Below are 25,395 nucleotides of genomic sequence, written 5' to 3' on the forward strand. Positions count from 1 at the left end.
TTAAGGTAAATTATCGGTGTGATATAAAAATTTCAAAATCAACTATGAATAAATTTAGACAAAAATTAGGAACATTTCTAGTCTTGAAATAAATAATGCTCAATAGCATTCTCTAGATAAAAATTATATTGTTCTAGAATAGCTTTAATTAACTTATGGGAAGGACTTTGTAACTGAGTAGTTGAGAGAAAGTGCAAAGATAAAAAAAATAAAGCTTATTATATGAATACTTGGATTAGATGATGTCATATTACATCAGAGGAAGCTGCACTTTATCAGTCCCAAATACCAGTCCAGCGTTCTTGGTGATTGCCTTGGATCTCTTCGATGCTGAACATTGCACATATGCAAGTACTAGCAATGTTACAGTTAACCTACTCTCTCCTTGCAGCAAATCATAATTCCGAATGTCAGTCTTTATGAAGGCTTTTAAATTTATTGACAAGCACTTGATTGCCCAACACGTGAGGAAGTAAATTGCATATGGACCCTTCAGAACTACACAGCTATGACACAAAGTATCCTAGGCTATTTTCCCAGTCTTACATCTATAAGAAAGTTGGATATAAGATGCAAAATGGTCAACTTGGGTCTGGACTAATTTGAACCCAAGCATCTAAGAAAAGGAAAAATTAAATTAGTAAGTTAATGGAAGAACTACTTAAAGAAAAAAAAAAATACTGTCAGAGAAGGCTGACCATTATCAAGATACACTAACAAAAATAATTGGGAAGGAAACTATACACTTTTATTTCTACACAACTTATTTCTATTATTTTGACACCATGAATGCCACAACTACATTCCTGAATCTTTCTAACTGAACAAAGTCCTCATCAGTCCAATAGCATAGATACTAGCGTCTGAAATATGCTAAGAAAATGCAAATAATAAAATTTTACACATGAAAAATACACTCCAAGGAGGTTTATTCCTTGACTTTTGCTAATTCTAGTCTCTCAGTGGAGCTTTGCCCGAGGAAAGACTGAGAGGCAAATTAGAAGAGGTGTGCAGTGCACAAAGGGCATCATAACCTCACTGCATGTCACAGAAGAGTCTATCACAGACACAGTAATATATCAGTCTAGAGAGGAATGAGCACATCAAGATTTAAAAAAGAGAATGAAACAGGAAAGAACAGAGAGCACCTGTAGGATAATAAAAACCCTTATAAAACTAGAATTTCTTTAGTTGACCTATTATACGGTTCAAGGAATAGCCATGTTCAGATGTTAACAACTTTATAATTCCTTAATTTTATTCAGATACTTTAAGACTAGTCAAATAATCTCATTGGGACATCCAAGGCCAAGGGTTTTCTGAAAATCGTCCACAGAGTTTTAAGCAAAAGCCTGTACAATATTTCTAGCCTGAAGTACGCTATGTGCACACATCCTCTCACCTTCCAGCACAGCATGGTCTTTTTTCCCCTATCTTACCCATGGCAGGAAAATACAACCTTCCTTCAAATTCTGTAAGCAGAAGGGACGCTCCTTGGATCACACACAAACACAAAAGAACACTTCGATATTTTTATTCAGTAAGAAGTCATCCTGTCATTTGTCTGGGGTATTTTGTTTGTCTTTCAAGAATTGCAAGCTACTTGGACAACTATTGCAGTCCTTGGGAAAGGCTTGAAGAAATTAGACAAGTTAAATAGAATGAAACGCCCTTTGGAGAAACCACCCATTACATCCATTATCACCATCAACTGTCCGTTTGTCAGCCTATTGTCCTAGTCTCTCTAGTAGAATAGATAGGCTTAACCACAACTATCCTTCCTTTAACATCTTTTCCCCAAGTAGTTCCTTCTCTATACATTCCTGGATAACGGTGTTATTTAATTAAGTCATATTTCCTGTGGATCTACTTGGCAGAAAGGGTCTATTCTCTAGATAAAGGAGTAAAAGAGAAATTAGTCTTCTTACTCAAATTTTGAATCTTGCTGTACACATGTGTGTGTGCATGTTCTAATAAGATTTTTATATAAGGTTTATTTTATTTAAGGTTTATTAAAAAACCATTGTAGAAATTTGTGCAGATAACAGTTATACATTGATTAATTGGATTATTAATTGATTAATTTCCTGCATAATCAAAGCATGACAGGCACTTTGTAATGCAATGTTGTGGTTTAACTCAGATCAGAACCCTCAGCACTGCACAGCTTTTTGCTTGCTTCAACCCTGGTGAGAGAAGAGGCTACTGGAAACAAAATAGAACTTGTGGGTTGAGATAAAAGCTATTTACTAAAATAAAAAAAGGAAAACTTAAAAACAAAACAAAACAAAACCTCAAAATATACAAACAAATGTATTTCCATAACACGACTACTTGTCACCTACCAATTTACACCCTACTAGCAACACATCTCACTACTCACCAATACACACCCAGCCAATCCCCAAGCAGCAGCTAGCTTCTAGTCAACTCCCCATTGCTTTATGACCTTTCACATGACATCAGGTGATAAGAAATAACCTCTTGCCTAAATCAGGCCAGCTGTGCTGGCTCTGCCCTATCTCATATAGCCTTGACATAAAGGAAGCAGTTCTTCCTTAAGTAGCCTGATGTGGTCTTGGGTATGCTCTCATCACTCAGTAATAAAGCACTGGTGCATTGTTAACACTTGGCTAAAGCCAGGATGCGTAGCTACAAAATGACAGCTCCCAACAACCATGTGATAGAACACTTTCTTAAATTTGGTTCAGGTAGCATAGATAAAGAAATAGAACCAGTTAAGAAAGGAGTGAAAGTGTAATGTTTTTTAGGACTATTTTCAGCAAGGAGCTGGGATGTAACTTAACAATTGCTATGATGCTTACTAGTACATCTTACGATGTTCCTATCATTCTGTGCACTTTTAGGAACTCAAAGATTGGTGACAGTAGAAATGATAGCCTGAGTGGCTTGATCAGTCTACAGAGCCTCACCCGGATTGCTGAATATCAAGAATGTTCTTGGCTGTCAAGCACATCTTCCTCCAAAGTTATTTTTTGCTCATTTCCTGGAATCCTCCTGTCCATTGGCAACACACTGGCATCAAATTTATGATTGTGTTCCAATCCTGAAAGCTTGTCAGAATTGCTTTAACTTGGCAAAATTGTTACACCAATACAGAGCTTCACCTTTCTCCTTTCTGTTCTTATAAGTCATCCTCAAACCATCAGTTTTTCTATGACCCTCTGCAGTCACTCTTCCCCTTCACTGCTATCGTCAATGCTGTTAGCAAGTTGTAGCATCAGAGGGGCACAAATTATAGTCTGTTTTTGGAGGCTGAAGAACTGTGCTGCATAGGGGAGGAGTACGCGAAGAGCCTTTGTTAGAGACTCTGGATGCACAAGGAGAGCTGAACTTGTCTGTGCAAGCATGAAGAGCTATCATCCCGCTACCTTAACTTCAGGCAAGAAGAAGGTACTGCAATAAGCAGATTGGACATCTGGGTTAGCAGCAAAGCTGCGTGGGAAAGCATCATGTCTGACAGCAGTGTACTACAGTGTTACTTCTTTGAAAGAGAAATGAATTCCTGTTTCTGCAAGAATGGATTTCCCCAGAAGTGCTGACAATGACATCCATATAAAGGATTGGGTCTTATGCAGATCCTTTCATACTGATGGAATCTGGTTTGTACTGGTATGAATTGCCCATGTAGAGAAACTCTTGATGTCACAAAATATGTGTGCAAAAATGGAGGTGGGGGGAGCAGTCACACTGTGAGATGCATCTCAATTTTGAACCGAAACAAATGTGTTTGAACAGTTTTTCGTAGTCTGTCAAGGAGTTTCAGACCCTAAAGGTATTTGAGCCTATTCTCTTTCTCCTTAGGTACAATCACTAATCTCTCTTACTACATTTTTTCAAAGACACAACCTACTTACCTACCACATAAAATACAGAAACTCATATTATTATGGTTCAGATTTAGAGATTTACATTAGAATCCATGAACCTTATTTGAGCACAATATATATGGTGAGCAGCACACTGAGAGAAGACTGGGTTTATTCCCTAGATAAGTCATTTATTTCTTTCCTCAAAGAAAAATCCAATATCTTGAGATCAGATGCATATTGAAGCTTTGGGGGGGGGGTGGGGGGGGAGTGAGAGGGGGGAACGGGGCAGGAGGAGAAAAAAAAAAAAAAAAAAAAAGAAGGAAAAATACAGATTTAGTTTGGATTAACTTGTTCAAATTGGATGCACACTATCAGCCTTCTCTACAGAGCTGACTCCAAGCATATTATTTACTATATATCATATATATACGTGGCTTAAAGACTTTCCTTGAAGAGGTATGCAGACTGAGCTCATTTACCTAGTAAATAATTTATTAAACCTTGTATTTCTTTTGACTTCAAAGCTTTATTGTCACATTTTTAATGCATTTGTCTATGAATTCTAGAGTTTTAGGCCATGAAACAGTATATATATATATGTATATATAGTGTAACAGTAAAGTCTGTATATGTTTAAATCCTACAGTCTAGAAAAGTAGTAGAAATTGTGGATTTATTAATTTTTTGTTTTAATCAATACTGGCTAATGATTTTTATTATAAACTTATAGTGGGGAGATTAGGGAAGAAATGATTAATTGGGCCAAATGACATTTGTAGCTGGTTATTTTTTCTCTGTGAATCATCTGCCAAAATACAGAACTTTTTTACTAGTAGGGCAAAACACAGAAATGGAAAAAATTGTATTTCAATAAGCATGAGGTAGAGGCAACATTACTACCCTTTTCAGCCATTTGTACACTCACGTTCCATGTTTCTTGGTGAATGACAGACTTCCAATGCCCTAGTCACCGATTTTTTTTCCTTGCCCCTCTTGGGTGGTATCAGCTTAACCCCCTATTGAGAAGAGAAGGCTGTGAGAAGACCTCATTGCAGCCTTCCAGAATTGAAAAGATTATAAAAAGGAGGTGAATCAGCTTTTTATTTGGGTAGATAGTGATAGCACAAGGGGAAATGCTTTTAAGCTCCAAGAGGGAAGATTTAGGTTAGATGTAACAGGGAACTTCTTCACAGAGAATGGTGAGGTGCTGGAACAGGCTGCCCAGAGAGGCTGTGGATCTCTGTCCTTGAAGTATTTAGGATCAGGTCAGATGCAACCCAGGGAAACCAGGTATAGAGCCATATCTGGAGGTTGGTGGCTCTGCCTGTGGCAGAATTGTTGGAACTTGTCCTTGGAGTACCTTCCAACCCAAGCCATTCTATAATTCTGTGATTCTACTCCTACAGATTTCCTTCAAGGCACTTGCATATGTGCCACCATGGGACACTTCATGGCTTTCACAGAGCCTGACCAAAAGTGATTACACTTCTACATCTATGACCTTCATGTTTCTTCATTTTTTTTCTATGGCTTTCTATGTCTCAGGCAAGCATGAAACCCAGACCTCAAGTCCTGTGAAAGCTGAGATTCACTACTGCCCTGCTTTAGTTTTCGATATTTGTGGGTAAGAAAGAGAAAACATCATCTGGCCATAGCCAAGACCTGCACTCTACTCTCCTACTTGTCAAATTTTCTTCAATCTCACTTAAAGAGACAGAAAGTGGATATCTGCAGCTGAGGAGAGATTGTGAAGACAGAATGGACATACTTAGTGAGTACAATCTGCAATGGCCTTGGCAACTACTACTAAATTTTTCATGGATGGAAGAAGTCAGTCACTGGTCTTGGAGTACAGGGAATGGGAAGGAGGTCAGCTATCCAGAGGAAAGCAGCGAAGTCTACACTACACAAGGACACACAAAAGTACAACTTGAAATTCTGACTTTAAGCTTCAAAAATTGTTTCTAACTGACAGCCAGCCCAGGAGTTGCCCTAGTGTGAGATGTGATTTTATGGGGTGTGGGGTACCGTGGAAGGAAGGCTGTGCTTAAGGGCCATCTGCCGCCACCAGAGACACTGAACATGGCTCCTGCTCAAGGCAGCAGCAGAACCTAATTGCAGAGACTTTCCTTCCTTTTCTCTCTCTGTTTTTTTTTTTTTGTTTTGGTTTGGTTTTTGCTTTTGTTTTTTTTTTTTGTTTTTTTCTGTTGTAATATGCTTCTTATGGAAGGGAACATGCATGTAAAGAGATGAATGCTGGAAGAATGCTGGAACCTAAACTGCAGGTGTCTTATTGAGGGCGCCTTCTCGGTTGGGTTGGCACTAGTTACAGTTTCACCCCTTTACTCAACGGTTTTATTTATAAATAACATTATACTGGAGAGAGGAAAGCAGAGAATATCAGCACATATGGTATGTCAAATCCCCTACTGCTTGGAGACCCCTGAAATGCTTAGGTATAACAGGGCATGCTTAGGGCTCTGAAAATCTTGCCTTTTGTCATTTTAAGCCAGGCCCTTAACATTATTTTAATGGAGTTGTTTTGAATTTAATTATGCATCTGTTGTATAATACACTTACAATAAATACCTCTAGTTATTGCTCTAGCTTAAATCCCTTTCTTTCCAGTATTGACTGCTCTAATTTACTCTTATGCAAACAGCCTAGTCAGATTTAATAAAATGTCTTAGCAGCAAGTATAATGACATCATTCCCCCTAGGGACAGTTGGGAAAATGACCTTCCATTTTACGAAAGAAGAGGATTAATTTTTATTATCTGCCCCAGTTAATGCGTGTTTAGACATAAAGGCCCGATCAATATGACAGAGAGTATAGTGATTTTACTCACAGTAGTTTCTAAATGGACATTTCTTACTAATCCATTTTTATAAATCACTCTAAAGGCCTTATTGATCTTTAATTGGGAGTTACATCTAATCACAGAGTACAAGCCATGACTAGTTCAAAACATTTTAACCCTTTCTACACAACTCTTCAATATTCATATTATGAGAACTTCTACCCTCTCCTCTCATTCAATGCACTTTATGTAACATCCATTTCTCCCAACAGGAACTTACTCGGCACACCAGGAGAACAAAATACTAGCAAAAAAATCGTGTGTGTAGAAAAAAAATGGATGCATATGCAACGTGGGGGCAAAGTACGTTTCTTTGGACATTTAAAATACAAGTGCAAAACACAAAGCAAATATATCCAATGGAAAATGGAGAGCTTCACTATATGATAGGCTTCTTTTCCATCTTTGACTTTACCAAGATAATAATCAGGATTATTAACTATTCCTTTCTATTCCTAAATCTCAAATAAAATGGTGAAATTGTAAGACCAAACAAATATGCTTGAACAAACATCCTGCCTTGTGGAAAATTCAATAAATTAGAAATTCATAAGTGGATATTGAAATTTTGTGTTGTTTTTCTAATCTGTTTTTCTAATTTCTGCATGGATTACAGTTCTTTCAGTTAACATAATTCACTGTTCTTGTCTGATGCATGTGTGTCTATGGGTTTTTTGGGATACATTGAGGTAGGGCATGTACAAATCTAAACTGCTGTATAATCTTATAAACATACATCAGTATGTTCCAAAAACTTGTTCCATAAACAAAACTTTGAGTTCTACATGTCTGCAGGTTTTTAAAGTTTTATTTCTATTTTTTTTTTCCAAAACTTTTAAAAAAACTGAACCCCAAGGTTTGATTCCCTTCTCAGCAAAACTTCTTGGTCCTGCTTGAGCAATGGGGGTTGAAACAGATGACCTCCAGAGTTCCTTTCCAAACTAAACCGTTCTGTTGTGTTGTGAAGTCATTATTTTGAACTGAACAGAGTCACTCATGATTTACACAAATGTACTGGTGTAGTTACAAGATAATAGAAAAACATCTATTTTTAACCTCCAGTGTTTTGTGAATGATTTTGAAAGAACCCTTGCATTTGCAGAGTAGACAACAGTGGGTAGGAAATTATTTTATGACTTATTTAGTTACACAAATGGAAAACATTATCATAAAATGTTTAACTTCCGTGGTTACTGCATTCATATAGATTTCTTGATAATGGTTGAATTAATTTTAAAAATATTTAAGAAAATGTTCTCCTTGACTGAGACTTTCCAGGCCAAGAAAACCCACAAATGCAGTATTTTGCAATCATGATCTTTACATTATTATCACATCAGTAATTTGAGCCCTTCTCTAGGGCACTAAAACACAATCCTGAGGCTGAGTTTGTAAGAAAGGAATTTGGAAATAAGTATTAAAGTCCATTGCATAAATTTATTCTGCATAATTGCTTCAATTTTTGAGTTTTCTCAATAGCCTTCTATGGAATTTTCTGTTTATTGACAATCACTCTCTCAGAACAAAGACCAACACAACACAGTTGCCCAGGGCTTTTGTCTGAAACAACCTGGAAGTACACTGTTCTATTAACAAGCTCAAAGGCCTTTTGATTGAAAGGGTAATGGATACACCTGGGCAAAATTCAGTAATGTTAAAGATTACTTTTAATATCTAAAAATTCCTCTAAACAAATAATTGTCTACTATAATCTGCTACCATTTCAAGGAAGCATAGCCATTCCCCAGCAAAAATGTACAGTGCCACAAATTTCTAGTAGCAAGCAAAATACAATCCCAATGTTTTGGGTTGTTTTTTTTTTTCATCTGTTTGTTTGTTTTTCTCATTTTTGCATTTTGGAGTAGAAAAAAAAAAAGAATTTTTTTTTTCCAAGTATGTCACTGGAAATTTATCAGAAATCTTCTGTCTAGAAACATCATATGAGGCACTCTTGTACCAGAAAAATGCTATATTCTGAAACTGAAGGAATGAAAATTATGCTACCAGCTTGAGAGTACACCAAGTGATAGATCTTAGTTGTGATTCTTACCAGTCATATAGAAATATTTCTTTTTTAACATACTTGGTAGGCTAATTTCAAAGGTAAACGTTCTTAGTGTTTTGGTGAGTTAAATGAAAGAGCTCAAAATGTGTCCAATCTTGCAGTAAAGAAGGGAATATCTTGTGTTTACTCTAACAGTAAATTCCACCCATTTACAGAAAACAAGTTTGAATCTGTACATTAAGACTACCATCAGAACAGAAAAACTTAAGCTGGGTGTGAAGTGCAAATATTCCCAAAGCTGGCAATAAACGCAGGGGTTTCCCATTTGGCAGCTGGACAAAATCTGACCTGCTGTATAAACAACATTGGAATAACCCTGGATATCCAGTGGCCTCATCTGAGCAGCCTGCAACTTTGTCAAAATGAAGAGACTAATCTAAATGATAACTTAGACAAGATCAGTAGGCATTAGGATTTCTTTTCAGCATGGTGAAGACTTCACATTTATGGAATGCTCAGTGAGCACTTAGCTGAAGCATAAACAGGAGTTGTTTCAACTGCTGAATGGGAGTTTCAGTTCGGAGAAGAGAGGAATGCAGAACTTAGCTCAGGTACTTAAATGGTGGAGATCCACATTATATGCAAGATATGGGAACAAAATGGAAATGTTCACGGTCTTCAGTTGCTCATCCAAGTCTACAACCAAATCCAAGCAGAAAGTAGAATGAAACATGGTTATTAGGTGAAAATCAGCTTTCTATTATATTAGAATTATATTAGAATCAGCCATTCCTTTTGACATTTATGGCTATAAGTTGACTATTAATATGACTAGCAGGTGTTTTGGGGTTCTCTGGGACTCTGAATTCTATATAACTGACCTGTAACATGATGCTGCAAGGTTTTTTTTTTTATTAGTGTGAAATGAAAAAGCATAAGAAGGAAGAAGGGAAGGAGGGAAGGAAGGAAGGAGGGAAGGAAGGCAGGAAGGCAGGAAGGCAGGAAGGCAGGAAGGCAGGAAGGCAGGCAGGCAGGCAGGCAGGCAGGCAGGCAGGCAGGAAGGAAGGAAGGAAGGAAAGAAGGAAGGAAGGAAGGAAGGAAGGAAGGAAGGAAGGAAGGAAGGAAGGAAGGAAGGAAGGAAGGAAGGAAGGAAGGAAGGAAGGAAGGAAGGAAGGGAAGATTTTGTCGTGCATACGTATAAAGAGTGCATTTCATGTTCATGAGCAAACACAGGAATAAAACGTATTTTGATCAGGAATTGTCATTCTGCAGGATTCAGAAAGCATAGTTATGTCATTAGGTAACAATCTATAATTAACTCATTCAAGTATCTGTGAAGGACATGGCAGAGCCAAGGACAGGAACAGCTATTCCACCCACATGTTTAAATAAAAGCAAACAAAAGTTCTTGCTGTCTGTCACCACAGAATCTTCACGAAAGATGGTTGATGGTAGTTATTATTCTGGGCATTATCACTTGTTAAAGAGACTGTGTGAGAAACCTTCATTTCTCTGTACACCAAATACTGTGTTGGAAAAAGATGCAAGTTTTATGACTGGGCAGAAAAAAATTACGTAAAATATATTAAAAAGAAAATAATGTCCAAAACACCCCAATCTCAAATATTCTTAACCAGAGCAAAAAGTGAAGTATTTTGTTGGTACTACTTTAACTCTTTACATGACAACCGAAAGAGGACTGCAGAACTGGCTGGCAACCATATTGCTATTAACTTCTTCAGCAATACCATAAAGCCCCCTATTGCTTTATATCCTATATTAGAATACGTGTCATAAAACATGGTCTGGAGATGGGAAGAAATGACAACAGGACAGCTTTGAAAAATATGCACATTACACAGGTGTATTAAATGGATACAATGAAACATTAATCATGCTTTCCTTCTGTTCATTTTTAATCATGAGAGTTTCACGGGGCTGTTTGCAGTTCCCCAATTTTGATGAAAACACTTGAATTTCTCAAAATGTTGTTACTGAAGCAATACCAAAGTTAATTTCAATTAAAATATTGTTATTGGTTAAAGATGAATGACAATTATTTTATTGTATATGCAGAGGTAGATCATAATTGGTCATTAAATTCAAATAAATCGTTGCAGATTTACATTGATAGGACTGAAAGAAAAATTTGGATCATGGTTCCCAGTTATTACTCCCACAGCCTCACTGACTTACAGTAAGTGTGTAAATGAGAACATAATTTAGCCCAAGTTATGTAATTATGAATACTAATTCCCCAGAGAAAAATTTTGATTTGAAAGCAGTTTATTCCCAGTGATTCTCACTAGTTCACCATGATGTGGGAAGAAGAAGGGAAGGGAAGGGAAGGGAAGGGAAGGGAAGGGAAGGGAAGGGAAGGGAAGGGAAGGGAAGGGAAGGGAAGGGAAGGGAAGGGAAGGGAAGGGAAGGGAAGGGAAGGGAAGGGAAGGGAAGGGAAGGGAAGGGAAGGGAAGGGAAGGGAAGGGAAGGGAAGGGAAGGGAAGGGAAGGGAAGGGAAGGGAAGGGAAGGGAAGGGAAGGGAAGGGAAGGGAAGGGAAGGGAAGGGAAGGGAAGGGAAGGGAAGGGAAGGGAAGGGAAGGGAAGGGAAGGGAAGGGAAGGGAAGGGAAGGGAAAAAATGGATAATTGTAAAAAATATATCTAAGTTTATTAGTTTGACTGAAAACTTTACTTCATCTACTAAATGTCAGGATATACCAACAGTTTCCTTAATACTTTTTGTTATTAATACATGCTTAGCAGCAGTAGAAATTAGAAGGTCTATAATAATAACCTCCCAAAAAAACTTAAGATTAAATTTTGGTTTGAAATTTACTGAGAACTGTATTACTGTAGTAACAAATTATATAAAAGGCAAATGTTAGGATAGAAACCTTTCATTTAGACCAGCTTATTTTTGACATTACATGTATTCTACATTTTTCAGAAGTATTAGAGTTATAGAGTTTGACCAGTATGTGACCCACTGCCAAAGAACACATTACCATGGGGTTTCTTTTATATTAAAACTGTTTTACTTTCTTAATACCCAGAATCTTTGTGCAGAATTTGCCGTAAGCTTTGTCACATTACTGCTTTGTCAAACATGATTCAAACTGTTCTATGGGCAAAACTTCTTCTGAGACGTAAACAGGCAGTCCTGCTTAGCTTAGGTTCTTTCTAAAAATGTGATTCAAAGTAATTTAAACTATTCTACATGCATTGCATTCTTCTATCCAAAAATGGTACTGTAACTTTGTAAGCAAAGGAAAAAACCTTTTGCATACATGTGTTTTTGTTTGTATGTTAAGGGAGAGCAAAGACAAATAGTGATTGAGAGAGCAGCTAGGAAGCTGAAGAACAAGAAAAATGAATAGCCAAAATGACATTTAGCCAATTAAAGAAAGAATTTTTAACACAGTTTCTTGGTAGACATCATTTTCAGACTCCTTCACTTGTATCAGACTTCCAGTTTCTCTTCTAAAACTGTGCAGGCAATAAAGCAAATTGAAACAATAAAAGAGAAAGAAAAAAAAAAGAATAAACGGTACTGGCATTTCTTTCATAAGCAAATAATAAAAAAAAAAAAGTTCTGTTATTTAATTTTCAGAAGGCTAGTAAAAATCTTGAGAAGAGGAGCAGAGAGAAGTGGAAAGAGGTGAAGAAAAGATTTAAAATTAATTCCAGCAAAGCCGTATGTCTTAAAGTAGACTTTATTCATGCAGGTATATCACCTAACTTAAATTAAATCTATGTGAACGAAGTTTTTCAGGACTTGGCCCTGATTTTTTTCCCCCTTGTTTTTATTTTCAAATAATCTTTTGAGGTTTGAAAGTAAATCCCCAAAAATAGGTTCCATATTTAGAATACTCCAGATACACACTAGTGTTTTTGTTCTAGCCACATTTCTGTAATTCTATAATACGTCAGTATGTAGGAAAACTTCTTTCAACTTCAAGATTTAAGTGATTTGCCTCAAGTAATATTTGCCAATATCAAATAAGTATTTCTTTCCAAAACTTCTTTAGTTTCTTGTACAAACCTCACCATCTCTACAACACATTCGTTTCAGAGGACCTTGAAGTACCTTGAAGTTACCTCTTGGAGTAAATTGACAACTGTTACATAGAGAATTGCAATCTCAGTTAACCAAGGTTATGAAAGTCCAGCTCAGCCCATTATATTAATTTTTTTAATGTCACAAGAAGGAAGAATGCTAGTAGAAACTGGTCAATTTTGCCTACTTATTACTGAAGTAGGTTAGCTAAGGGGTCCTTGAGCTACTTGGTGAAGTCACAAGTTGGCATGACAACAAGCTCAGAGAATCTAGAAATAGGAGAAAATATAGAGTTCAAATCACCAGAATGTACACTGTTTGATTCACTCTAGTGACATGGATGTTAGATTTCTTTCTGATCAATATTTAATTGGCAGTTGCTTAATTGAAGTAAATGAGATAGCTAGTCTAGAAGAAACAAGCTTGACCAATTCAGCTGCTGTCATGTCAGTATCTAGTGTCACGTTGTTCAATATCAACATCTGCAATATCCCCTTTAGATGGGCTTAAAACAGGTGACATCACTATTTCCATAAGCCTTAAATGAATATTATGGCATACTTGGAATGTAAATATTATTTTTTGGTCATCTACCCCAATCATTTTGCATTCAGACCACACTACATTTTTCTCTGTCTAAAAAAATGAAATGTTAGTGGGGCCAGGCAAATTCACATTTTGTATCACTTCCAGGAATTGTAAATAAAGATGAAAATTATCACAGTTCATTAAAAAGGCTGATCTTGGCAAAATTTTGCCAAGTCTCTTTCTGCATAAGACCCTCTGTTGTGATTGTAGTAGTTTCGGGAACTCAACAGCTAACAAAACATGCATTGGAAAGGGAAGTTCTTTTTTCTGCAATTACCATTATTTATTCATGCTTCTTATTTTTGTTTTTTATTTCTCTTTAAAATAAAGAAAAATGAGATTGGACTGCTACAGTAACATCAGTTGCTCCAGATAGATTCAACTATTTTTAATTTTACCCCAACAAAGCATTTAATTCTAGAGATTATGGTAAGTGTCAATCTACTGTTTTTTTCTTGGACTTTTCTGGGAAAGGAGAGAAAAAAAGTGCTTACTTTTTTATTTCTGAATAACAGAAATATTCCTACAAATTTTCAGATTAAGCGTGAATGGAAATTTATCTCAAAGCTGGTTGGAATGATGCTCTTCAATAAAACCATACAAATTCTGATCAACTTTTACCCTTCCATTTTGTCATTATGGCAGATATTACAAATAAATAATTTTAAAAATGAAAAATTAAAAACTCTTCAATTTAAATTGTGGAAGCAAATTGATTTGTTTCTATTCTAAATTGAACTCTAGCATTTTGATTTGAAAGGGACTCCTTTTATTTTATTTTTTCTTTATTTATTTTTTTTGGGAGAGATAAAAGTCAAAGTTTTCCGATCAGCTTTAAATTGTCATCTTTGATTTCTCATCTGAGGGCCTGACAAGCAGTTACTTCCTCATAAAAGACTCCATGTTGCTAAAGAAAAAAATAAATAAGTGAAAGCTTTCCTTCAAAACCTAATTCTTTATATCATGATAGATTTCAGGGTCATTTATTGTTTGTGCCTTCATAAGGGGTTAAGAGGTTTTTCTCACTGTGATTGATATAATGGGAAGCCAGCAATAATTTTGACATGAAACCTCAGACTACACTTAAATTGTTTGATTTTGTAACAGCAAACAAGAATTTTATTAACATCTTATCCCTTGCTGGCCCCAAGATAGCCTCTTGTCAACAATACAACACAACATCACAAAAGAGATTAGGACAAAAAAAGATATATAAAAAAAATTCTGTATCACTTGGAATGGCAACGGAGTGAATGTAACAGTTCCTTTATGGAGAATCAAATTCTTTTTTTTTTTAAATACTTTTAAAAAGTCATGAATCTCTTGCTGAAATTATGCCTTTCTCTTCTCTTTTAAATTCTTTCACTTGCAACACAGTCCCTCATCCGGCTGCTTTCATGTAGCATGTCATTCTAGAGTAGAAACGCAAAAATTGGTGGAGTGTTCATAACCTTGAAAACACTCATTCTTGAATATATAAAAAGAGAAAATTTACTGAAAATCAGGGAACCGAAGTTACTGCTAGGCTGCAGTTGCAATAACTTTTCTGTGCCAACCATTTACATGTAAAATTAGTAGTGTATTTTCAGTGATCGTACTGAAACGTAACGTAAATTATTAAGGTACAATATGAACAGCTATGTCCATCTGAAAAAGTTCCCACAAGGATGTAATCTGAAATACACATATAATTATGAGTGTGTCAGGATTAGAGCAAGCTATTACAGAGAAAGTGGCAATGACTCCTATATTTAGGCTGTCTAACATATTCCATGTTGAAAAGCCTTCTGGCAGCTTTATTGGAGAACTAAAATACCACCATTACTTGCAGTTAGACTGTGAAACTTGGCGCAGGACTAGTTTTTCAGCTAGGGAGGTGTTTTTTATCTGCCTACCGGAGGTATCTTCAGATTTGCGGAGTGATAAATTGATGAAAAATTCTTTCCATCACTTCCACATTGTTTGTTTCTTGCTGTCATTATTTCCTGTGGGTCATTCTGATTTCTGTCTTCCACTCCACGTGGGTCACCGACAAAACAGATCTTTGTTTTTACTTAGCTTAAGGAAAGAAAATGCTTTTTAGGTGAACTGGGAAGGAGACAAGCAGCATCCAACATCAGCTTCTCTCCTATTTGCTGCTGTTATTTATTTTGCTCAGCTCAGTGCTTACTACAGAGTCTCCCACTTCGCCTGTGAGGAGCGCATACAATTGTCCAGCAGGTTGGATTTGAGACTCAAGGCTCCTACAGAGAAAAGATTTTCTCACTATGAAACCTTGACTCATTCCACAGAGTCTTATAGGAAAGGTAGATTCTCTATTTATATTTTTCTTTCAAACATTTCTGTTCATGTAATTAAAATGGCTAATGATCAGTATTTTAAGCCTGCTAACATGATACCAACTTCCAGTTTCAATGGAAAATTTAAATCCACTCTGTTTCCTGAGGGCTCAGTGACATTTAATAACATTCTTTTCATGTATTTTTTGTGAAGTGTGTCATGGACATCATATACTATTTCTGCATATGTCCATATGTGTACAGAATTGCATATGTGTGCAACGTTTCTTAACTTGGAGTTCTGAGCTGGGTGTGTCAGTGATAGAAACTGCAGTGCTGTGGGGGCACTCAGGTTAGGCATCTTGGCAAGAGGAGCTGGACCTTGCTAAGATTCACGGTGATCATGGCTTCACACAAGTGCAATTTTGTCCACACTACCTTTCAAACTCATTTCATTTTGATTTTTCAAAAAGCAGCTTTTGGCCCTGCAAACCACAACAATCTGTCATGTCACTTACCCGCTAAAGTACATAAACTGAATTGGAGTGCTAAATATTCCCATTGAGAAAATGGACAAAGATGTGAATGTGGAAAAAAAAAAAGAAAAAAAAAAAAAAACAACCCCTAATTAATTACAGTGCTTTCTTTCTATCCCAGCTTTTCAAAGTACTATTTGAAATGCACATTGCTGTGTTAACAAAACCCAGCTCCACTCTCACACAAGCAAAATACAAATGACTTTTCAATTCATTTATTTGTTTGCCTTAATGAAAATTCTATAGTCTTTTTTCATAAGTGCTGTGTCTTGTAAGTCAACAAAACAAAGTTTTTAATTCCTGGAACGTACCAAAACATTTCTGAACCACAGATTTCATGGGATTCATATGTACTTGATGTCCAACTTTCTATTATTTTTGAAATACGTTGAAGAGTTACTTTCAAGCTGAAGGATCTAAAGCTAAATCTCCAGTGTTGCCAAATGTTAAGGTTGAATGCCAGTTCTTCAAATGGAATATGATATTTTAACCATAATAAGATGAATGACAATACCATAAAAACTAATGGAATTTAAGATACTTCACAGACAATGAAACAATTTTTGATCCTTACTGTTAAATATATTCCACAATAATTTCTGCCTCCATAGAGCTGTTGTAGATGCTATAGGATTTGTCTTAGAGCACTGAAGTGAACCTGTGAATTACAAAATAAATGAGCATGGCCTCCTCTGAGCAAGTTAATACAGTGTTATGAGACTTCTAAGTTTTTCACGCAGGTCAACAAAATCTCCTACCTCCCCCATTCAGTTCTTTGGAGAGTTGCTAATACGATGGTGTTATGTCAAAAGGAAAGAAATGCTGAGGTGAGTCCAAGGCCTCTCGAGCTTAATTTTAAGGGATGCTCATGTAATTTCAATAAATCTTGATAGGAATTTTTGAAACATGATGTTTTCACAAAGTATAAAGTAGTTTCAGCCTGATTTCATTTTACGTTTACTTTAACCAGAAATGAAACCTAAGGCCGAAAACATGAGGGGTGGGAAGTGGTCAGGAAGAGACAATAGCTTATATTATGCAAAATTGCACTGCTTAAGTCAAAGTTAGTTTTGAATTTTAGGACCACAAAAAATTCCAGTGTGAAACCACAGATTTCTGCCTCCTTTTTTCTTTTTTTTCTTTTTTTCTTCTTTCTTGTTTTGTTTTTTGGTTTTATTTTTTTTTTGTCTGCTGTCTTGCAACTTAAAAATTATCCAAGTGATTTAAACAGAAAAATTGTATAGGCTAAAATATCTCTCAAAAGAGGAACACACAAAGGATCGAAACACTTGTCAGTGGATGTGTAATCAGGCATTAACCTACTAGCTCTCAAAAGTGTAAGGGTGCAGTTTCTGACCTCAGTTGTAGTAGTTCACACTTGGAGGAATTCCTCTATTTCCAAACACCTCAAAATTTATTTTCTTTTTCAAAACCTTTTTTTTCCTGGGAGTAATCATGTACTTTACAAATGTGAAAATTAGTGACATTTTAGATTTATGAGCTGTAGTGTGTCCCTGGAGGTAATTAAAAAGCTGTATCATACATGCTTCTAAATTACATAATAGCTGTGTTTGTAAGTGGTAGTTGTCTCATTAGCTTTCAGATTTTAAACATAATAGAGAAATTCCTGCAACTGTTGGGGAAAAATATAAAAGCATGCTGTTTTATCTCTAGCATTTTTTCTATGGCATTACTTTTTTGAATGAAGTTAATCATTAGAGAAAATATTTGCTCTCCTATATCCTAGTCATTACCTTTCAAATACAAGATTTCTCTTTTTAAACTGTGCTCAATCTAGACTCTCATTCCAGCAACACAGAACTTTTAAATGTAACATGTCTGAAAGGTAAATATCTTCTGGAATTGGCTCAATATGAAATATTATGTTATTCGAAACTTATTATGCGACACCTAACTGATGGAAATCACTGTATACTGTCTAATCTAAGAATGAATTATAATTAATTTAATAAATAGTAATGTACATAGCACACACAATCACTAACACACTCTAGGGCAAAAGTTGAAATACATGATATGTATGTCATACATATGCCACACATTGATTCCTGAGCATAAGGGTTATCTCTGTACTGAAATCAGAAGATGCTATAGATGTACCTATCACCCCAGTGCTGTTAGCTCAGGTAATAAGGAAGCGAAGCCACGACAACATAATTTTTTAATTCCTGAGTAAATTTGGTTTCCCAGCAGTGGTGTACAGTCCATGGTGGTTTTCAGGAAAATAGTAGATGTGGCATAGAGGAGCATGGCTTAGGACATGGCAGTGATGGGTTGGTGTTGGACAAGGTGATCTTAGTGGTCTTTTCCAACCTCAATGATTCCATGATTGGATGTATCACAACTAAATGTAGGACCACAAGTTAAGAAGTTGAGCTAGATGTAGCATCTTCTGGAAGGTGAAGAGTATAAGCCTGTTTTCTTTCCATCACTCACCAGAGGAGCCTATGTGTGCCTGACTCTTTAGAGAACCCAGATTCCTAACTTGGTCATTTGTGTTTGGAAGAAAAAAAAAAAAAGGAAAAGTGAATGTCCTTATAATCATTATCTGATTAGATTATAAGAAGAAAGACATAATATAATGCCACTTGAAATTATTTTAGATTAGGTTCACTAATATTTATGACAGAGTCTTATCTATTCATAAAGGGAATCCAGGCATATGGAAAGATACATATAATCCACCTTATTCCCCCCCCCCTCCCTTTCCCCCTCCAATTTTGGACACTATGCAGCTTCTAGTTTAAACCATGAATACACAATTCTTAAAATTATGAGTGTTTTTTAGAAACATTCAGCCTTCTATAGATATGCAAATGTATAGTGACTTAACATGTAATATATATATACCTTCCAGTGTGTGCACATGTATTATATAGGCTACATTATTCCATATAACATCTACAGTGTGTGTATACATTTCAAACAAAAGCTATTTCAGAGAGAGAAGATAGGCATTCTTCCTTTCAAACTATGTTTGCTTAACATTTTCACACACACATAAAAAGTGAGTCTTCCGAAAAATACACTGAAACAAGCTCTCTTCTGCAAACAGTATTGTTTTCGTGAATCAGACATTTCTGATTAAACAACATTTATTAAAATAGAACTCTGGCATGTCACAATGCTAACCCAAACATCTCTTCAGTCAGATGACACAGTAATACTTTGTGAAGAATTTGGACATTGAATCTCTCTTTATTTTTACCAAGAATAATGGCAAACACTCCCTGAAATGAATTTCACTGCAAGCTTAAGTAACAACTTAAACCCAACCAGTGAAGCAAGTTAAAAAGGAATCTGTGTATATAAAGATGAGTCCAATCCCAAGGCATGTTTGATCATTTATAGCCTTGCCCATGTTGCCCTCCAGAGAACTGTCGAGCATCTCAGATACGAGCGAGACATAGAAGTTCAGCCCTACAAAGTTGTCACTATTACTGAGCTTTGTTGTCATTCTAATATATTAGCAGAAAATTAAAAAAGGTAAGAGGCTATGTGAGAGGTTCTGTGAATTACATTGTTGGATTTAGCTGTCCAGAATTCAATTTTATACTCCTACATCCCACTATGTCCAACTTCTGCAGCCAAGGTGCACTATGGCATACCAGAGGACTTTTGACATCCAGACATCCCAGTGTACCTCAAAACCCACATTCCCTCTTTCCTTTCCATGGAAGAAAGACCATGAGATGAAGGATAATATGCACCAAGATTTTACCCTATAGTGGAGGCCTGATATGACAGCAGAATGGGGAAGTTCTCATTTTAGACACATTTTGAATGGGCCTAAGCCTCAGGCTCAAAGCCTGCAGACAGCCTTACAGAAGGTCCCCAGGGAAAAAATATGTTTCCCAGGATTTTTATGTAGCAGCTGGCACATTTGGGGCACTACTGTAAAATAAATAATAACCTTTCATAAAATGAGTTTGACACTCTGCTCCAAGCTCAAACAATTAAGCCTTTTCCTTTGCTTTTGCCTCAAAGGCAGAAATAAAGAGTGACATATCCCACATGGCTAAAATTCTTTGGCCTTTCTCTCAATCACATTAACATTATTAAAAACATGCAAACTTGATTAGGTTTTTGGGGTTTTTTTTTGTGTGTTATTTTTTTGCTGTTGTTGTTTTGGTCTTTGCATTGTTATTTTGTTTGTTTCCTTATTCTATTCAAGCCATTGTTTTCACTTATTACTCATGCCACAAACAATAACCGACGAAGCAGCAAAAATCCTGTGCAATTGTTTGGAGAGCAGCAGTAGTCCAATTGTACTGCCAGCATATCAACTCAGCATACCACTTCAGTGTGCAAGGTTACCAGAAAAAGGCTGCAATAACTCAGATCTACCTTTCCCAGCTAGAAAAATTGGGGAAATTCATAGTTAAAGGAAGAGCATGTGTGGGCAAAGGTCATCAGTTCTGCAAGTGCTGTCCAGAGGGGAGCTCAGAACTGGGCTGTGCTCATAGAATCACAGAATCACTGAGGTTGGAAAAGACCACTAAGATCATCTTGTCCAACCCTAACCATCCCCACTGTGCCCACTAACTGTGTTTCTCAGTGCCACGTTTCCCCACCTCTTGAACACCTCCAGGGATGGTGACTCCAGCACCTCCCTGGGCAGCCCGTGCCAGTATCTCACCACTCTTTATGAGGAGAAATTTTTCCTGCTATCCAATTCCCAAAATCCAACATCCAGCTTGCTGCAGAAGGGTGTTCTGACAAGTCTTGGGCAGATGGACATACAATACCTCATTGAAAGCATTTTGTTTTACAGCTCTTTAAAGGAAATTTCAAACTAAACCTTTTATTCTGGAAATTAGCACTAAATACAGATAGATAGATAGATATACACATACTGTTCTTACTAGTACTGTTACAGTCAATATTAAGTAGCACTAGAAAGTTGCCAGTTCCAGGTACTAACCACCGAAACACACTTCCCACAGCACCGAAGGGTCTTTTGCCCTGAGACTTGGGCCACCAGATCACAGAATCACAGAATTGCAAGGCTTGGAAGGGACCTCAAGAGATCCCTGAATCCAACCCCCAGCTAAAGCAGGTACCCTGCAAAAGATCATACAGGTAGGCATCCAGGTGAATCTTGAACATCTCCATAAAAGGAGAGTCCACAACCTCTCTGGACAACTTGTTCCAGTGCTCTTTCACCCTTACTGTAAAGAAGTTCTTCCGCATGTTAGCGTGGAACTTCATACATACAAATTTTAGGCCATTGCTCCTTGTCCTAGCACATCACACTAAGAGCCTGACCTCATCTATTTGCCTCCCGCTTCCCTTTAGATATTTATAAACATTGACCAGATCCCCCCTCAGTTTCCTTTTTTTTTCCTAGGCTGAACAGACCCGGGTTACTCAATCTTTCCTCACTCAGGAGATGCTCCACACCCTTTATCAGCTTTGTGGCCCTCTGCTGGACTCCTTCTAGAAGGTTCCCGTCTCTTTTGAACCAGGGAGCCCAGAACTGGACATAGTATTCAAAATGAGGCCTCACCTGCACAGAGTAGAGGGGGAGGATCACCTCCCTAAATCTGCTGGTCATGCTCTTTTTAATGTACCCCAGGATACCATTGGCCCCAGTAATTATTTCCCAAGAGCTGTGGGGTTGGATGTGCCAGTTTCAGAAAAGCTTTATCATATGTACACACATTGCCACAAGCAGACAAGGTCTTCACATTAAATTCTGTAAACCGTTTCATATCAATATAAATGTGTTTGCTGTAAAGTTGCTTGAAAGCTCTTTAGTCTGTTCTAAATATTTCAAGACCCTGAGAAAGTTGCTAATACAATTCTCATGTTCAAAACATGATGAACTTTGTAATAAACTTAAAACAAGGAGAAAAAGGATTTTGAACACTTTTACTCATCCTGCACTGAACAATGAACAATGCACTCTATTTCCAGAAGAACTTAGAAGGAAGCTATAAGGCATACAGTATATTTCCACATTTTAATTCAAAGACAACAGTAAAGAAATAACTCAGCAATTTAAGCAAAATATTCCTTTTTTCTTCTGAAATTCTTCTCTGAAATAAGAATTATTCAAAACAATAAGAGCCTGCAAAAAAAAAAAAAAAAAAAAAAAAAAAAAAAAGATACATTGATTAGATTAGATAAGCATGAACAGCAACAGAGATCAAACTTGAAACCAGCACACATATCAGCTATGGAGAGCTATTTTTATCATCTTTGATTTATACTCAGCAATGAGACTCAATTATAAGAAGCAGAAATATCAATTAAGAGGGAGAAAAGTTTTATTAATGGGACAATAACATTTTTCTTCGTGCTTGAGTTGTCCACTTGTTTTCAGCCAGAACAAAGCATGTCTTCAATTTCACAGAGAAATGAGGATTTCTGGCTGACTTTCCACTATACACCACCATTTTCTCTGCTCTCTTAAGAGCTGCCAGCATCTTGCAGCCCAAACCAAATCAGGAGCCTAGCTCACCCTTAGGAGATGCCTGCCAAGAGAGCACCAAGCTGAGAGCCCTGAAAGTCATTCAGCCATAAATATGTTCTTGCTATAGCAAATATAGCGTTGTGAGGCTCAGTTGTTTTCTCTTCTTTTTTACAGTTTTACATTTTAGACTGTTTACACTTCCACTCTCAAAACAGATTTTATCCTAATAAAGGCTTTTATTACTATTATTCACCTGTCATTACACAGCATTAGACAATTATGTGGCATAGCCTGACTTTCAGAGACAGGAACATTCCATTTACTTTCAAATGGGAATGGGAAGACAACACAAACAAAACATTTTATTAAAATATAGAGCTGTGGGTTTATTTATTTAAAAAAGAAAAAAAAAAAAAAAGCATTGCCAAGACTGCCACCTACGCTTAAAAAACTTTGCTATGAAAACTCATTGGCATGAGCAAAAAGCAAAATAAAAAAAAAAAGTCTATGGGCATGAAACAGTCTTCAGTCACAGTTTGATTGCCAGGCGATTGACAAAATAATTTGTACCCGTCGATTTTCATGAAGGAAATTTTTACAATGGATTTGCCAAGCAGATTTTTAATTTTAATCAGTAATGAAAAAATGACAACATGGATCACAACAAGACATCAGCCGTTAAATGGGCTTTCGCAATTGCTGTCAGGACGACTCCATTAGGCAGCCATACCTTTGTGGGCATCAATCACGCTCTTCAAACTCTTGTACATCCTCGAGATTTAATTAGACATTTAAGTTCTTTACTAACAATTTGCAAAACTGTCACTTACTAAAAGTGCAAGATACTAAAAAATAAAAATAAAAATAAAAAATTAAGAGTGAGAGAGATTTCTTCTGAACCCTGAGAAACCGCCTATCTCATTCATGGGAGCAGCTTCAGTCACTAGGACTCTTCACTGAGTCCTACCAACTCCTTTAAAGGCTAATTGATTTTGAGACTGAATTTGAGCACAGAAATGCCCCAGACTCATCTGTGAGCTGCCTAAACAATGGACTGTAGCAGAGAAATTCTAGGGAGGGAGGGTGGGCTTGTGTTTGTACGTAACCATGGAAGAAGATGGCAAAAAATAACACTTTCTCAACTTTCCAGGGGAACTGGTACTTCTGAGCTAGGAAAAGTTAACCAAGGATTTGAATTTTATTTGTAAAAACCAAAAGCAAAATCAGTCCTCATGCAATCAGCAAGGCAGACACATGCTGCAGTTCTAGGATGTCGGAGCAGCGGGTTGGCAACTCCTGCATACACAGAGGAACCCATCACCGCTGTCCTCGTCCTTGCTGGCTGCTCTCCCAGTCCTTGTGCCTCCCTCGCTGGAGGCACTGCACTGCTGGGACTGGCTCTCCTGCTTGTTCTGAGATGCTGGGGCAGACCTGGAACAAAGTAGTGAACTTTTTCTAGTGCTTTCAGAGCTGTCTGCTGCCTTTGCCACTTTTTTTGCTTTTTGGCAAAGCAAAGCTTTTTGCAGGTTTTGTGAGGGAGGGTGATGGAGAAGGAAAAACCCTCAGAAAGTTTCATTTTTTGGTAATTATCTTATTCTCCTCCAGATTTCCAAAAGCAAAAGCTGTAGTCTCCTTTAAATGAACTTTGGCATACTACCTAGCATTAGAGAGATAAACATAAAAGGTGGATTGTGAAAATGCTGTTACTCACCAGTGAAAAATTTGCCCTGGGCAAAGATGTGCAGTAGAGTTATTTTCAGGCTACAGTTTTAGGCTTTTTTATGGGATTTCTTTTTTCCATTTGGTGGTGAAACGAGGGGGCAGGGATGTTCAGCTTTCCTATGGATCTCCAGCACAATGAGTGAGTGCATCACAGTCCAGCCATTAGCACATTAGGGCTATTTATTAGTCACCAGTCTGAAATGATGCAGGAGCATTGTCATATTTTGCAATTATGCCCTCACAAAGATTACCTGTTCTCACCTGCATAAGCTCCTCAGTGCTCTACTGAGGGAAACAGATGACTCTGTGTCTTATTATTCAAGCAAAATTAGCTCCTTGCATTCCCAAGCAACCACAAGCATTGTCATGGCAATTTTCATTACTCTCCTGGGTAAACATAGTACTCATTTCAAATCAGCGAGAGGGTGAGCTGTGGCAGGGTGACAAGATGGAGGCAGTCACATTTTTAGGAGCATATGGTTAGGCTTAGCAGAGCCAGAGCCGAGTTTCACCCCTACAGGTCTGGTTGTGCTGGGGTTGTGAGGCCAGGGGTGAGCACGGGCTTGTGGAACAGCTTCTGTATTCCCCCAGTGTCCATGTTATCAGAGCCAACAACTCACATTCGGCAAGTTAAGGGAATCAGTAACTATTGGCCCTGCCAATCTGCAGCACAACTTGTGGTGAAGGGATGTGTGTGCTGATGAAGCAAAGAACTGCTTCCCAGCAGGATAATTAAGTCACCCTAAGCCCTAATGACTTCCAGCACTGCTACTTCAGCAGTGTGCTTTCTCCTGTTTCCCGACACACCACTGACTCCTGAATGGCATTTCTGTGTCCATGACAGTGTTAGATGGAAAAGACAAGTTAGATCACCCAGTCTATCCATCTCATTGGCAACACCTTCCTCAGCTTCATTGCTCAAGCCCTGATTGGAAAAAGTTTCCACTGACTCAACGTGTGGTTCGTCTGAGTAAGACTTAAGGGAAGTCCATGAGACATGGACACCTAAGTGTTGTGACAAGAGGACACAGACAGTAAAGTCTCTTGCTTCTCAGTGCTGGGCCAGTGGGATGGAAT

This window comes from Tympanuchus pallidicinctus, unplaced genomic scaffold (genome assembly GCF_026119805.1).
Source record: "Tympanuchus pallidicinctus isolate F22 unplaced genomic scaffold, pur_lepc_1.0 scaffold3, whole genome shotgun sequence".
NCBI classification, from domain to species: domain Eukaryota; kingdom Metazoa; phylum Chordata; class Aves; order Galliformes; family Phasianidae; genus Tympanuchus; species Tympanuchus pallidicinctus.